A 15661-nucleotide genomic window follows, 5' to 3' on the forward strand; every position below is an offset into this window, starting at 1 on the left:
AGATCATCTAAAGACAATGGGAGATCTACAGGGTCTAAATCGGTGTATGGTTCGACGTCAAAGCCGAGAACACTAGCTTCGCGAATGTGTTGGAATCTGGCCTTCATTCCTAAATTCGACCATTTATGGATAATGAGTTCACCGTTGAGGCCAGTCAAAGCTAAGTCAAGAGACTCCTGACACGCCTTTGTGAAATTCCTACATGTATTCTACAGCCTCGCAAAAAAATGATGGATGGCGATTCTGTCTACCTTTAATCAATGGTTTCTGTGGCAATAGTGGAGGAAGTTTGCTCTTGGCCTCTTTCCTAAAATGGTCGATGCGAGCTTTTATTTCTCCAGGCTGAAGAAGAAGTTTGATTCATTTCGCAGATTCTCCAATGTTGATTTCAAAATCCTGATCAATTATCTTCTTCCCTCGAAGCAACTCGATCATGAAAGCTTGTCACTTGTCGATAGGCCATCCAATCCATCTTTTGCCGGTGACGTTTCTGGGATTTAGACAAAATGGTATATGCACAGGCACGAGAATTGTAATTATGCTACCAATGATCGTGATGCTTAGGTTGTTTAAAAGTTCATTGAGTTGTGGATGAACTTGAACTTCCAGAGTTGTGTCCATAGTAATCTTCATCATAAAATGGCCCGTTGAAATCAAGTCATCATCTAATTGAAGGCAGATGGTAATTTTGTTGTTGAGGATCGAGCCTATCAAAAACCTTTTGCTAGCGCTGTCCCAAGCCTATCAAAAACCCTTCGTTGAAACCATAAACGCAGGTTCGGCTGAAGTTTTTTGCGGTTTTGGCTACTACACAAAATTATTGGGTTCTCAAACTCATCAGAATAGAAGTCAGATACTGGCTCGGCATACACTGGATTCAAGAAGAAACTAGGTGGGTCGTTTTGGCTTGAGAAATTGATTTTCAAGCGCGGCCGAGGATTCTATTTTGGGACATAGGCTGGGATAAACTCAACTTTTCCTTTTTTCTTATCCCTCGGTAAATGGGCGTCCACCATCCTTATCGTTGCCGAAAGGAAATGATTAACATCGACCAACATCTGTGTCTTCTCCGAGAACTTCAGTTTACCATTGTCGATCCAGCTATGAATATCATCACGGAACACGACACAGTTCTTCGTCGTGTGTTTGTTTGAGTTGTGAATCTTGCAGTATTTTTTACCTTTTAAATCTTCGACCTTAGGGATGTCATACCCTAGTCGAAATTTAATGATCTTTGTAGTAGCTGGTCAAAGATAATATTAGCCTTAATGATGTCAAAAGTATATGTTTTTGATGTTTTGACGGCTGCTTTAACAGAGGCCGAGTGCATTTTGACGTCTTTGGAACTAGCATGAGCCAATGCCTTGCACACTTAAGGTTTGTTAATCACTATCTCGACTGCGTCTATTCTAACATATTGGGGCTCGTCACCCCCACCTGATGCATATCCCACCGTTGGATTCTTATAAATTATCCCACAGGTTGGAGTTTTCGAGATTTTTCCTTCTCTGAGTAGATAATCATACTGCTCGACGTGTTGAGCCAACTCATACATATCTCGAAATTTTGCCCCCAAGAAATTCTTCTTGTATTCCACGTCTAGGCTGTTCTGGGCGAGCCTAACAAATTCCACTTCGAGGAGGGTACTCGACATCAATTCCTGGCCGATTTAAACCTGGTAAGAAATTCCATCGGTGAATCATGAGATGATTGAGCCATCTGGGCTAAAGAGGAGATTGATACCTCCATTCTGGGTCAGTAAAATTGTCTATGGAATTTCTCAATCAGTTTCTCCTAGTTTTGTATAGAGTTCGGTGGAAGGTTAATGTACCACGAAAAAGTTGTGCCTGTTAACAAGAAATTAAACAGTCGTAGTTTATGGAAATCACTGTTGATATATCCACATTGGGCAGTGAATCTGGTCACATGTTCTAATGAAGACAACGATGATTCTCCAGCGAAGAGACTGAAGTCTGGGATCTTGAATCCTCGAAGGTATTCAAACCTTTCTACAAAGGCTGGATATGGATGAATAAACTTTGGGAATTTTGGCCTTTTTTTCAAGGCCAAATCAATCATCTTCTGGACTTCAACCATATCCACGGGTGTTATTTTTATTCTTCGGCCAAATTTGGCTGAACTAGTGCTTGGTTCACCATATGTTTTCTTAAGATCAATCATCCTGGGCCGAGTATGTTCCACCTCGGCCGGTATTGGCAACAACCTTACTCTCCCAAAATGGGCATTCTTTAAAAAGCATTATCTGGGTTAATCGATGGGCTCAGTCTCATGAGCTTTGCTAACTAGAATTTCAAGCAACTTATTATTCACCGTGTTGTTATCACAGGCCTCTTCAAGTATGCTTTTCATATCTCGACCGACGATTTGCTTAAATCGTTGAGATTGTTCTTCCAACTGTTAATGAAGAAAAAATTTAGACGGTGCTCTAGAGGTTTCATCATCGTCATCGCAATCCTCTACCAGGCTTCAATAAAACCATCTTTTACCATCTTGATAGTCTAGGTGAAGACCACGACATCATGATTTTGTCCACTGATATTAATTTATGTTTCTTGGTGAGCCATGCCTATGGTTTCAGGTGTTACGGCAGTAGGAGGATCCTGTGCCTGCAACGTGTTACTTTTGACTGGACTTTGAACTATAGGTGTTAAACTGATAGTTAACTTTCCCATACTTGTTTTCTTTTTTATTAACCATGTTTCAATGGTCATGAACTTCGTAGTTTTAGCAATGACTCCCACTAGGCGTGCCAAAATGTTGATGCTAAAAACTGCCTAGCCTACGTGGCACGCATGCCAAGTAATTAATAAGCTAACTACGTCCTTTGGTTGAATGCGGGGCATGCCAACTTCTACCGAGTTCGGCCAGGGAGTAAAATATGTTTATGTGTAGTTAGGCGTACTGCTGACTTCTTGATCTAGCGACTACAGCCAATGAAGAAACAAGTCTCGGCATTCAGGTTCTTGAGCCTAAAGACACGGTTGCTAGCTCTACGAAGTTCAATATCAAATTCAACTTTTAATGTGCCGAATGTAGTAACTTGGAAACACTTCACTTCACCGAGAAGGCTGATGAGATGACCTCTTCCAACAAGGACTTGGAAATCCTTGTTGACCAAGACTTGGATAAATAACCAGTCTGTCTTGAAACAACGTTGTTTATCCAAACTGAAGGTGCTCCTCGGTCGGCTGATTCTACGGCTCCATTGTTGTTTATCCAAACTGAAGATGTTGGAATTGCCTCCATAATGCTATTTATCCAAACTGAAGATGTGTTGGTGGGAAACAAGAAAGTAAAAATCTCAAGGTGTTTGAGAGGTTTGCACAGGGCAATTATGTGTTGAATTGGAGAGGGCTTTGAATGATGCAGCCCTCTCTCTATTTATAGTGGCAATTTCCCCAATAACCAAACTAGAATTTTACTCGGATTGGAATTCTCCACCCAATCTGATTTGACCTCGACCAGTCATCTAAATTCTAAAAGCATCAAGCTAAGAGATGCACTGCTTTATGAATATAAAATGGTTGCGTTGTTCACCCATTGCATTCTAGGTTAATGCTTAATTGCACAAATTTTGTAGAGAGTCTTTCGATAGTACATTGGTGCGAGTGATGCATCATTTTTATGAATGGCCAGGTTGGGATGTTTCAATCAAACTGCAAATTAAACCGTCCGCTAAAATGGTGTATCCCAAATGTGTTGTTGGCATAAGAGCTTACATTCCTTTCAGGCTTCCACCATATATTTACTTACGCCCTATAACTCCCCTCCATCAGAATCAGTCTGCCTTTGGAGCTGATGGACATGTTGCAACCCTAGGAGAATCAATCCCATTGTCTTTTAGGCACGGGAGGTTTTCGTTCCTGTTTCCGAAAAAAAGGAATATTTTCGTCTCAAAAGTCAAATGAGATAACTTTGGGAGCCTTGTTGTGTAAGAAAAGTCGAATGAAAATGGATTTTACTATGGCCTTAACATTTGTCTGTTTAAGTGTAAAACTAGGATTTTTCTTATAACCCATAGTTTTCATGAAAACGTGTTTTTTTCTTTCTTTCAATTTTTGCTTTAAAACATTACCGTTAAACTTAAATTCTTCAATTTCTCATCATAAGCTCAGATGATTAACCCAATGTAATAGATGTATCTACTTATTGAAGGAATGGTGGTTATTCAGGTTACTATAGGTTCTAGGTTTTATCTTACTTTATCTTTTTGTAAGTAGTCTTTTTTCTCATTGACTTAAGGAGATTGGTGTAAGTCTCTTCCTTGTTGTCAACTCCTTGATTTAAGGAGATTAGGGTATGGTCCCTAGACTCCTTGATTTAAGGACATTGAGGTATGTTGACGTAAGACTACTAGTCTAGCCTTTGTGGGGTGTTTCAAGGAGCTTTCTCGGATGTCTTTGTGCATTGCAATATGCACCGAATATCTCTTCCTCTTTTTTGTAACCTTATGATTTTACTTTGCAACACAAGAAAGAACTACACTTAAAAGTCAATATGGTATCAGAGTAGGTTTTCTTTTGAACTTGTCTCTATGTATCTCGTCTTGTAAACACCTCTAATTTTCAAACAAATGCTGAAGAAAACTCAGTCAACTAGGAAGTTGACAACACCATTACTTCTCAACCTGAGAAGTTTTCAAAAGTGGATATCAATCACAACCAAAGGCTTAACTCAGTATTACTGAATGAGTTCAATTATTTCCCGTGGTCAAGGGCAATTTCTCTTGCCCTTGGTGGAAGAAACAAACTCGGGTCATCAATGGTAATGTGCCAGCCCCAGAAAATACGTCCTCATATTATGAAGGTTGGCTGTTTAAAGATCAAATGGTTATGTCATGGTTGCTCAACTCCATGGAAAGGAAAATAGCTGAGATCTTCAGCTACTTGAAGTCTTCTCTCTTGCTATGGACAACGGTGAAGGAGATGTATGGGAACCAAAACAATTATGCTCGTATGTTTCAACTTAAAAGAGATATCTCCGCTATCTAGCAAGAAGGTAAGAACTTTATTCAGCATCCTGGATCTCTGAAAAGTATGTGTAATGAACTGGATGTCTGCAGGCCACATACTATTAATTCCACAGTTCTTTTAAAAAAGGTTAAGAAGGATAAAATCTTCCAGCTATTATCTTGCTTAAGTATAGATTATGAGGATCTGAGAAGCCACATTCTCATGACTCCAGAGCTGTCAACTTTCACAAGCATTTGTGCTACCATTCGATGAGAGGAAGTAAGAAGGAAGGTTATGAATGCTGGAACAAAAGCAAATGTTACTGAAGCTCGAGCCTACATGACAACTGAGAAGAGACACAAAGGTCAAAACCCTAACTTAAAGTGTCAGCATTGCCACTACAATGGTCACATAGAGGAGACGTGTTGGATCTTGCATCCAGGGTTGAAACCAGACTTCTTGAAAGACAAAGGTACACCAAGGCGACCTCAACCTCACCAACCTTCCCACTGAGCCAACATGGCCTCATCTTCATTTATCAACAGTCATGATCCTTACAAGCAGTTCACAGCAAATATGCAAACCTTATAAACAAGTTTGCAACTTTCCTTTACAAGGAAATAGGAAAAGAATAAGCTGATCAAGCTGTTGATCATGAAGATGGAAATACCACGGCCTTGTTGGCCAAGTTTGCTGGATTTTTGGCCAATGCTGATCGTATGCCAAAGCAAGACCTTCAAGGTATTTTCTTTCAAAACTGCTTTAAATGTCAATTTATTGCATGATTTTTGGATTGTTGATTCTGGAACCACAGACCACATGACTAACAAAGTATCAAGACTAAAAGAGTTTGAAAAATTACACAAACAATCATAAGTGTCAGTTGTAAATGGTGAATGGGCCAAGGTTATAGGAAAGGGAAAAGTTCACCTGATTTCAGATAAAATTGAGTCTATGGCATTGTATGTACCTTCATTTCCTTTTCAGCTTCTATCTGTGGGAAAAAACACAAATACTTTGAACTGTTTGGTCATTTTTTCAACACAAAGTGTCATTTTTTCAGGATTGTATCACCAAGAAGACGATTGGTGAAGGTTTTTTTTTCTAGATGGCCTATATTACATCTCAAAAAACAATCCAAGTGCATTTCAAGTCAAGTCAGTTTCCAACCAAGACAACCTTTTGTGGCATCAACGTCTAGCTCATCCTTCCCAATCTATTTTGTCAACCTTGTTTCCCAAGTCAAGCAAAGAAACAATTGAGTGTGAAACTTGTCATATGTCCAAAGCTACTAGATAACCTTTGGAAGAGTTAGTTTCTAGGGCTTGCAAGATTTTTAAGCTTGTACACTCAAATATATGGGGACCAACTAGTAAATCCTTTGATGGTTACAAGTATTTTGTAACCTTTGTTGATGATTATTCAAGGGCCACATGGTTGCATCTTTTGAAATCAAAAAACCAAGTAATGGATATGTTTAAAGATTTCCATAATCATGTCAAAAATCATTTCTCTTCAAACATTCAAACTCTAAGGTCTGATAATGGCTCATAATACATGTCTCAAATCATGACACAATACTTGAGCAGTAATGGCATTATGCATCAAACTAGTTGTGTGGGAACTCCACAGCAAAATGGCATTGCTAAGAGAAATAATCGTGACTTATTGGAGAAAACTAGGGCACTGATGTTGCAGATGAATGTGCCTAAAAAATTCTAGTCACATGGTGTTATTGCAGCTGCTTATTTGATTAACAGATTGCCTAGTAGAGTGTTAAAGTTCAAGTCTCCAATGAAGATAATAAAAGGAAGAAAAGTGGATCTATCACATCTTAAAGTTTTTGGATGTATATGTTTTGTGCACATTCAATCTCCAGATCAAGACAAACTAGATCCTCGGGCAACAAAGTGCATCTTTCTTGGGTATTCTTCAACTCAAAAAGGATACAAATGTTATAACCCTCAACTTAAGGAACTTATTGTATCTAAGGATGTTAGGTTTCATGAAACTAACCCTTTTTTCTGTAAGAATCTTGAAGTTACCACTCAGGTGGAGAACTACTTGGATCTGTTTCCCTTACCAAAAACAGATGTCATGATCACTGAGGTCCCAACTTCGAATGTCGACATACCTGCTCAAGTAACTTTATCTTCGAGTGAACAAATTAATGAAGGCCAGTCTCCTAGTAATACAAATGATGAAGAGTGTGAAAACTTGCAAAATATGACTTCAGAAGCAATGGAATATGAGTTAACACCTATTGCACCACAACGCAACCCTCTAAGAGATAGACAATTGCCTACAAGATTGCTTGACTGTGAGACTTACAAGCCACGACATCCAACCTCCAATTATGTTTCCTATCACAAGCTTGCACCTGCTCACAGTGCATTTCTCAACAAGGTTTCTGATCTCACAGAACCTCAAAATTTTCATGATGCTAGTGAATCTGAAGTGTGGAGGAAAGCTATCAATGATGAGTTACATGCTCTTGATCAACACAACACTTGGAGCATTGTAAAGTTACCAAAAGGGAAAAAGGTTGTGGGATGCAAATGGATATATAAGATCTAGTTCAATTCAGATGGACCAATTGAAAGACATAAAGCAAGATTGGTAGATCATGGATTCACACAAACCCTTGATGTGGACTACAAGGAAACCTTTGCTCCTATTGCAAAATGAACTCAGTAAGGGTACTTCTCTCAGTTGCTATAAATAAGGGATGGTCAATGTATCAAATGGATGTTAAAAATGCATTATTGCATGGGGATCTCGAAGAAGAAGTTTACATGAAATTACCTCTTGGTCATCCTCAAAGTTGTGATTCACAAATAATGTGCAAGTTGCATAAAGCTATCTATGAACTTAAACAATCTCCTCGAGCTTGGTATGCCAAACTCAGCTCGGTTCTCATCAATGCAGGTTTTCACATAAGCAATGTAGATTCTTCAATGTTTGTGCGTTCAAGAAATGTTGGGAAATTAGTGGTTCTAATCTATGTTGATGACTTAATTATCACTGGTGACAGTGATGAAGAAATTGCCAATCTTAAACAAGCTCTACAACAACAGTTTGACATCAAAGATCTAGGGTTGTTGAAATACTTTTTAGGTATATAAATGGCATCCTTTCATAAAGGCCTATTTCTAAACCAACGAAAGTATATGCTAGATCTTCTCAAGGAAGCCAAAATGAGTGATGTCAAACCAGCCAAGACACCTCTTGATAGTAAACTCAAATTCAGCTTGGAAGGTGAACCGCTACCCAACGTTGGTTACTATCAAAGACCTGTTGGCAAGTTGATATACCTCACTATAACCCGACCTGACATCTCATATTCTGTGAGTATTGCAAGTCAATTCATGCTCTCACTCACTCTTGGGTCGTGGCATAGTCATGAAGAACAATGGAAGCACTCAAATAATGGGATATTGCGATGCTGAATGGGCTGGAAATTCAATCAATCGCAAATCAACAACTGGATATTGCATTTTTGTGGGAGGGAACTTAGTCACATGGAAAAGCAAAAAACAAGCAGTCAAGTGCTGAGGCTGAGTATAGATCAATGGCTTCCACTCCTTGTGAGTTAATCTAGTTGCATGGTCTTCTTTGTGATTTAAGGGTATTCAACTCCCAATCCATGCCTCTTTATTGTGACAATCAGGCAGCCATGCACATTGCCTCCAATCCGGTGTTTCACGAAAGAACCAAGCACATCGAAGTGGATTGCTACTATGTGAGTGAACAAGTGCAAACACAGGTTATTCAAACTCGTTATGTCTAAAGTATTGATCAACTTGCTGGCCTATTTACTAAATCCTTACCCATGCATCAGTTTCAACATCTCTTGGGCAAGCTTGGCTCCATCAATTTACCGGATCCAACTTGAGGGGGAGTATTGAAGGAATGGTGGTTATTAAGGCTGATATAGGTTCTAGGTTTTATCCTACTTTATCTTTTTGTAAGTAGTCTTTTTTCTCCTTGACTTAAGAAGATTGGTGTAAGTCTTTCCTTGTTGTCAACTCCTTGATTTAAGGAGATTAGGGTATGGTCTTTAGATTCCTTGATTTAAGGACATTGAGGTATGTTGATGTAAGACTACTAGACTAGCCTTTGTGGGGTGTATCAAGGAGCTTTCCTGGATGTCTTTGTTCACTGCAATATGCACCGAATCCTTCTCCTTAAATATCTCTTCCTCCTTTTTGTAACCTTATGATTTTACTTTGCAATACAAGAAAGAAATACGCTTAAAAGTCAATACTGCTGCACCGGAAGAAGGTTATGCCTGACAAAAATGCTTCGGCTGTGTTCAATTCATTCATATTTCAGACTAACTTCTTTAGGCAGTGGAGTCATTGGGTTTAAACAGTTATTTGATAGAACCTATAACTCCTATGCATAACTTCGTCATTCGACTCATCATCAGCGCTGGTGGCTAGAATCATAATGGTTGAAGAACCAGCAAATCAACAAACACTAAGACGTCAATAAAACCTCAACTTAGTGCCCCTTAATTGACATCTTAGTATCCCTCAGTTCGATCAAAAGTTTGTGCTGTCAATAGAAAATGAAGAAATCAAAACAGCTGCAATCTCTTATACCTTACTTCTCTACTACCCCATTTACATCAAATTGTTCAAAGTTATTAGTTTTCATAAGTCAATCCTATATTATTGTTGTTCAAAGCGAAAAATAATCTGGATAATCCTGTAATTAACACGTGAACTTTTACCCACAAGAGATGAGAATGACCTCAAATCCACATTTGTTACACACGCAATTCAATCATTTGAGAACATGATGTAGTGAATGTCGTTGTTTAGTGCATAAAGTTTAGTTTAAGCAGATGGTAATTAAGATCAGTTATTTCTAGATATGATTTTGTATGTACTGATCAGAGGCTTTTAGCCATTGCAACTAATCGCTTTAGATGCAGTGAACAGAAGCTTGAAATTTATTTTTGACTTTCTTGTGGATCCAACTAGGAATCTAACTTATGTTGTGTTCAGTCGAGTGACCAGCAGTAGGAATTATTTTCAAAAACAAAAGAAACATACTTGATGTGATGATTCTGAGTATACTTGTACTTGGAGTGTTGAGGAGATGATAACCTGTTAGCAAATAGAAAGAAAAGGAGATAACTTGTGAGCAGAATTTAAGAAAAGAAGAGAGCTTTTTACCAAAAACAAAGAAATGAGTGAGCTTTTATGAAAAATTGCGACAAAAAAAAAAAAAGTTTTAACAAAACATTCCTGATACTGTTCATTTTTAACGTTAAGTACGTTTTACTCTAAAAATCACTTCTAATACTATTCACTTACAACATCTTTTTGTCTTTTGGTTAAAACTTAAAGTTTTCAAATTTTTTTTATACGTTTTCCTTAAAAAAAAAATGAAAAAAAGTTGTGTGTAAAACAGAATATGTGATGTAAAACAAAGAAAAGGAGACATCTTTCTTGTTTTAGTCAACAAGATAAATCCCAACCAAAATCCTACAAAATGAGCAAATAACCAAAACAAGAAGATGAGGGATACACAAACACCTAAAAATGCTTCCTATCCGATGGATTTGTAGCTGCTGCCTGCTAGGAGTGGAGTTTTGAGGAGAGTGTTAAGCTACCGCTGCTACTTCTCGGTTTCATTTTCAATGTGTTTGTAGTAGATAGAGGAGAAAACTTGAGAGGGATTCGACCCTAAAGTTTCCTTTTAAAATCAAGTTTAATAAAAAGTAGGAAATTGTACGGGAGAACAAGTTTACCATCTTTTTACACAATGGATTTAAAGAATAATGAACCACAAAATAATCACAAGAATCGGCGGTTCTAATACAGGTCACCAGAGAAATTATTGTATATGATTCTAGAGATCTTTTAGTATATTTCTTGGCACTCTATCCTTGAAAAAAAATTTACCCTTTTTTTTTTTTTGGTCAAAGATACAATGATTAATATCTAATAAATATTTCACGTACAAAATGCTCTCGGTATCATAGAATTATCAACCTAACGGGTCTAGCTACATTGGAATGCATCAAAATGTTATTGCTGCTAATTTCTTTGCACATGACATTGTGTTATTCATCTAGGAAACGTTCAACTATTTGTTTTTTCAGAGACTTTTGCCCAATGAAAAATGTTCAATGGGCAAAGTAACAAGTAACCTTCGTCAGGTAAAGTTTTTGTGCCAAGTGAGAAAATTGGCGCCTAAGATGCTGCCTTTTGCATGATGAACCCTTTAAGCTTCGTCGGACAAAGGTATATTTTATGATTTAGGGTTTAGGATTTACAGCTCGTAGGGCAAATTGAAATATGTCGTCAAGAAAAAGTGAAAGGCATTTTCACCTATTTAGGTCCTTCAATAATTTTTGCACTCCACGAAATTAATTTCAACAATCCAATCATCAATATAGTTGGTATATATTTTGAGATGGCATATCCCAAAAATACTCAAATACAAATTTTCGGGATTACGGATCGAGACGCTTTGAGTGGGGGGTTCGGGCAATGGATCTCTGATGCCTAAGTCAGTTTTTCTAAAAAGAGAGTGCTTAGAGCAACTCCATCCCTAAAAACCCCTTGGTCAAGAATCAATTCAATCCACCCAAATGAATAGTAATTGACTGCAATGAATAGTAATTGTCCAAGTGCATCTTCACCTCTAAACTAAATAGCACAGTCAATTCGTATTAAAATATTATTAATTTTTTTTTTTACAAGATAATAAAAAAATGATTTTATTTTTAATTTCGGATAGGATTTTGAACCAATCTTGTCACGTACGTCATGTGTCATTATCTGAAAGTACAAGTTTTGTGAATAGATTTTTAAGTAGAATTTTAACCAATTCCGTACCGCCATATGTCATCATTATGTGAGAATTTTTTTTCGATAAGATTTTGAACCAATCCCGTCGCACCACATGTCACTATCTATTTAGAATCATTTGTAATAGATTTCGATAAGATTTTTAAACAATATTGTCACCTAATCCGCTAAACTTATGCCACTACTCTGATTAGAAATAGCTTTAGTGAGAGGGCATTTTTCCAACTAGTAAGCAATTGGTTGAGGTTTTTCCAACGACCTTGAAGACCTTGATCCATTTTTGTGTTGCCAAGCTTCTCGCAAAACAAGGTATGAACCGTCTTCCAAACTTCTCGCAACTACATCTCATTACCCGTAATCGGGTCATGAGTGGCTCGAACTCAGGATTCACACAACTTAACATTTTGGGTATATTACACAAAATTACCTCAACTATGAGTCACATAACAGTCTCATACCTCATGTTTTAAACATTGCAATGTCATACCTCATCTTATAAATTTGTTGCAATGTTATACCTCCGTCAACTTTTCTGTTAAATGTTGACGTGACATGAGCAGAGCCCACTCATTTGCAAATTGAAATAAAAAATTAATTAATTAAAATATTTGTTATTTATTTAAAATTAAAATTAATTAAAAACAAATAATTTTGTGGCCCCCAATCCAAATCTCTTTCTTTCTCCCTCAAACTCTTCCTTCTTTAGCAACGCTCACATCTCTGTTTTCTTCGTGCTCACAGAGAAACTGAGCCAGAAAACGGCCATCCACTAGTCGGCGATTTCGGCAGCGATTCATCATACGTCTGTTGCACTGTCGTCGTTCGTTGCTCTATTGCCACGCCGTCTGTGTGATTGGGTCGACCTGGTCTAGGTTGCAAGTTGCACTACTGCAACCGCCAAATTCTGCCAAGAAGAAGGGTGGAAAATTTATGCTCCGTTCAACCTCAAATCTCTACCAAAAGATATGAAATTTTTATCTCAAAATGAAGATCACAGAAGAAGGAATAGAAATATACCATTTTTAGGCAAAATCGTGGCCAAATAATGGCCTGAGAAAGGTCTAAGCTTGTTAGCCCAAAACTGGGTATGTGGTTACTCACGAAATCGAGGCAGATTCGAGCCTCCCATGCTCTAATCTAAACCTCAGGATGAAAGGGAAGTGATCTATGGTCCTGGTCTTGTCCAATCTAACAAGGAATTGCCGGATTTTCATCGGGAAACTGCGAGGTGGTGATGACTCCCATTTGTGTTGTTGTACGTAGAAGATGAGTGGTTAGAAAAACTAGGGAGTTGAGCGTTGAGGGAGCAAAAAAGAGAGAGTGACACGGTTGTGGTGGTGGTCTTATGGGTGGCCGTTCTTTGATCGGCATCTCTGTGAACAAAGAGAAGAAAAATATGAGAGGGATGGGAGATGAAGGAGAATGAGAGAGATTGGGATGAAGGGGCCCACAAAATTATTTTTTTAGTCAATTTTAATTGTTAAATAAATAACAAATATTTTATTATTAATTAATTTTTTATTTCAATTAGTAAATGAGTGGGTCCCGTTCATGCCACGTCAGCATTTAACATAAAAATTAACAGAAAAGTTAATGTAGGTATGACATTGGAACAAATTTATAAGATGAGGTATGACATTGCAATGTTTAAAACATGATGTATGAAACTATCACGCGACTTATAGTTGAGGTAGTTTTATGTAATTTACCCTAACAATTTCGACGACCAACCAATTCGAACGTGCTTTATTAGCCATATATTTTGCAAACAAAAGTATATGAAAACTTTGGTTGAAAGCATCGAAAATATTTAAAATGTGGTGTAAGGTGGAAGATGATGGCTAGGTATTTATAGAAATTTTTTTTTTTTTTTTTTGTATTTTTAAACAATTTTAATAAATTTTTATTAAGATGTTAATCTAGGTCGTTGGATTTCAAGCCATCAGTAAGATTTCTAGCATTTTTTTAAAACTTTTTTAAAGCTCGAAAAACCTAGATCGTTGATTTGGAAATCGAATGGTCCAGATTTTGCCACGTCACTAGATGTTGGGTTTGAATTTCAAATTTTTTTGACCTGTTGGAAATCCAATGATCCAAAAAACTAGCCGTTGGAAATCCGACGGCCATCACTAAGGCATGTAGCCCCATGTCTTGCTTCTGTTAGTGTACCCGCACGTGTTTCCCACGCGCTTGGCGTAAAAGAAAATTTTGAATTCACGAACGTCAGCCTGGCATCAAGTAGGCCGTGTATTGAGCTAGTTAATTTTCTACTGCGCATGGGGCTGGCATCCCCTGGAGCCAACTGATTGGATGGGGTGGACTGGGCTGTTGCCCAGCTAATCCATGGAAGGCTGAAGTTGCTGTTGGTGCTTTGTTGTGTAGCAAAAGCTTACCATAATTGGGTGTAGAATGAGGTATTCATGGGAGCTATGGTCGACCATGCATGGGGTGAGGGGTCTTATGCCATGTGTCGGTGTCTAGTTGGTTAAGGTGTGTTATTTGTTAGATGGAGGGGTCTTATGCCACGTGTAATCATTGATTAGATTTGGTTGTGATTTTTGGTTTGATTGAGTTTGTCTTCAATAAGGATGACTTTAAGGATAGATTTAGTAATTAATTATTTCTATGCAACCTGATGAGTCAATTTCATATTATATATTTTACCCTATTCTTAGTATATTTTGGTCATTATTTTGGTAGAATTTTGATATTTTGTTTTATATTTTCAACATAGGACATTCGACTTCCTCTGGAGAAACACATGACTAAACGGATGAATTTTGGAGTGATTCCAATTGGAGGATGTTCGTGAGTCTTTCAAGATTATTGTATCAAAATTCCAGATTTTTCTACCAAGTCCTTTGACCGTGGCAATGTGATAAAGGTCCAATGCGCAACTTTCCCAGATTGATGTTTTTGGACGTTTTGGGTATTTTGAAGGTCAAGATGGCATATTTTAAGGAAGATTCCTTCTGAGGATTTGTAGGGGACATCTTTAGCCTTGGAAAGAACCTTTTGGGACCAAATCGGAGTTGATTTGGTAAGTCAAAAGATGGATGTTCTGATGAAGTCCGAATTTTAGTTTAAATAGGAAACCTTTTATTCTTTGTTTTATTGTTTTATTATGTTTCCTAGTTTTATTCTAAGACCTTTTAGGGTTTTATTTTGTAGTAGTATAAATAAGGTTTTTTAGCCATTAGAGAGAAAAAAAGGAGAGAACGCAACATAGGGTGAGGGGAAACACACACACTACTCTACAGAGTTTTTGAAGTTTATTTTCTAGGTGTTTTCTATCCTTTTTCTATTTCAATAAAATTCTTTTGTTTTATGGTTGTTCATAACTAATTTTCTTTTGCTAGGATGATGCCTTGAGCCTTAGCATGAATATGTAGTTTTTATTTAATTGCTTATGATATTATACATGCATACTTTGAATTATTAATCACTGTGCTTTAAACTGTCTCTATATCTTAATGCTTAGCTACCATTATGATGTTTAGATAAGTAATCGGATGCAATTCGATTAGAATACCGCCGGGGAATTGAGTATTGCTTCTTGTGATTAATAGTTGTAATTTCATCTAGGATGAATACCACGTCTTAGGGGTTGCATGGTTCTTCAAAGGGTTTTCACAAAGCGTAATGAATCAAGCGTATTTATATTTGATCTGAATACCACAGACGGATTATATGTTTGATATACATTCTAACTTGAATACCACAAGTAGAATATGCATTAGGAAAATCTAACATTTAAAGTTGCATGTGTAATTCATAAGTAATTGATAAATTTACATAGGATTGTTAAGGAGACGGTGGAACCCTAGGCTTTTACAATTTGGTTTTCAAAACTATTTT

Source organism: Pyrus communis, chromosome 6 (genome assembly GCF_963583255.1).
Source record: "Pyrus communis chromosome 6, drPyrComm1.1, whole genome shotgun sequence".
NCBI classification, from domain to species: Eukaryota; Viridiplantae; Streptophyta; class Magnoliopsida; order Rosales; family Rosaceae; genus Pyrus; species Pyrus communis.